Below are 1,893 nucleotides of genomic sequence, written 5' to 3' on the forward strand. Positions count from 1 at the left end.
GCCACAGTGATGACACTTTTGTCATCAAAAAATGAAGTAAATTAGAGGAAACCTACAACACCATCAACAATATCCTAACTGGCATAAAATTCACAAAAGAGGAGAACAACAACAAAGTGCCATTTCTCGATGTCACAGTCGAGCGAACAGTCAATGGTAAATTCAAAACAGCGTCTACAGGAAAACAACACACACGAACCAAGTACTTAGCTACAGAAGCAATGATCCCTACACATACAAACAAGCCTGAATCAGGACACTATTTCAACGAGGCAATACACACTGCAGTAGCCAGTAACGACGAAGACCAATAAGGAACTGTACAGCGCATTTAAGGAGAATGGGTAGGCAAAAGAACCACTGAGAAATACTTCCCTGACCGGGAATCGAACCCGGGCCACAGCGGAGAAAGCGCCGAATCCTAACCACTAGACCACCAGGGAGACAGCAGGGCGCCCTCACAGCTCTAATGTAAATTGCTTCCCTGCCCGGAAATCGAACCTGGGCCACGATCGTGAGAAGGCTTCCACCAATGTCAATGCCATTGCTCCCGATGCTGTCTCCTCGACATTGGGGAGACTGGAGACTCCTCGCAGAGTCAAGTCACAGCGCTTGAGGGAACATCTCCACGACACCCGCAGCAATCAACCCCATCACCCTCTGGCCCAACATTTCAACCCCCCTCCCACTCTGCCGAGAACATGCAGGTCCTGGGCCTCCTCCATCGCCGCTCACTCCCCACCCGATGCCTGAAGGAAGAACGCCCACCTTTCGCCTCGGATAAATTCAACCCCAGGACATCAATGTGGACTTCACCAGTTTCCTCATTTCCCCTCCCCCCACCTTACCTCAGTTCCAACCTTCCAGCTCAGCGCTGTCCTCATGACCTGTCCTACCTGCCAATCTCCCTTCTCAACTGTTCGCTCCACCCTCCTCTCTGACCTGTCACCTCCATCCCCACCCCCATTCACCTATTGTACTCTTTGCTACCTTCGGCCCAGCACCCCCCAATTTATCTCGCCATCCCTGGAAGCGTCCTGCCTCTATTCCTGATGAAGGGCTTAAGCCCGAAATGTCGATTTTCCTGCTCCTCGGAAGCTGTCTGACCTGCTGTGCCTTTCCAGTACCACTCTGATCTAAACTCTGGTTTCCAGCATCTGCAGTCCCCACTTTTGCCTACCCAATAAACCCAGTGTGACGATTTCACATCAACAAACTGACACTAGCAGACACAACGTCTGCAGAAACCCTAGCCACATTACTTTACATTAAAGACATCTGTGAAATGATTTCCAGATAACTCAACCCTCTCAGCATTAAACAACGGCTAGTGAACCTTAAAGACCCTATACAAACAACCGGCAAACGAATGTTATTTACAAAATACCATACAAGGAAATACATGAACTCTGCCGCACAGTTCTGTGTGGCAAGAAATGCTGGGATGAGATAAGGAAGATTTTTTCAGCCAAAACGAATCGGCACTAACTGGACAGCCATTTAAAATCAACGCTGTCAGGCCAGGATGGAAGACCGGAAGGGATAATCAGTTTTCTTATTTCCTGAAGATTTACAAAGCTGAGACTGGATTTTGGTGTTTGTTCCCTTTCCACTCCCAGGAGCCGCAGTGGTTGGGGCGGTGAGTTGGGGAAAGTGAAATGTGCCCGTGAGCAGCGTGTGGGGCTCTTTCAGCTTCCCCTCCTCTGACAGCGCTGTGACGTGCCTTTGATGTTCTCAGGGACACTTACTGACGCGAGACAGTGAAAAGATTCTCGTTCCTGCAGATCAGGAATTCAAACCGTATGCCGGCTTCAGGACAATGAGAAAGATTAATTGGGGTGTGTGAAGAAGCTGTGAGCTGCATTTCAAACAGGTAGGTGGAGTCAGATGCGT

General features: G+C 49.3%; 1 non-coding gene across 1 annotated transcript; it reads right to left on the reverse strand.

The window, feature by feature from the left end:
- Window positions 1-371: 371 nt before the first annotated feature.
- trnae-uuc (transfer RNA glutamic acid (anticodon UUC)) lies at window positions 372-443 on the reverse strand. Its single transcript has one exon. It is a non-coding gene; the product is annotated as a tRNA-Glu (tRNA).
- Window positions 444-1,893: the final 1,450 nt, after the last annotated feature.

Source organism: Chiloscyllium plagiosum, unplaced genomic scaffold, assembly GCF_037043375.1.
Source record: "Chiloscyllium plagiosum isolate Xiang-an unplaced genomic scaffold, Cpla_swu_hap1 HiC_scaffold_27, whole genome shotgun sequence".
In the NCBI taxonomy this organism is placed as follows: Eukaryota; Metazoa; Chordata; class Chondrichthyes; order Orectolobiformes; family Hemiscylliidae; genus Chiloscyllium; species Chiloscyllium plagiosum.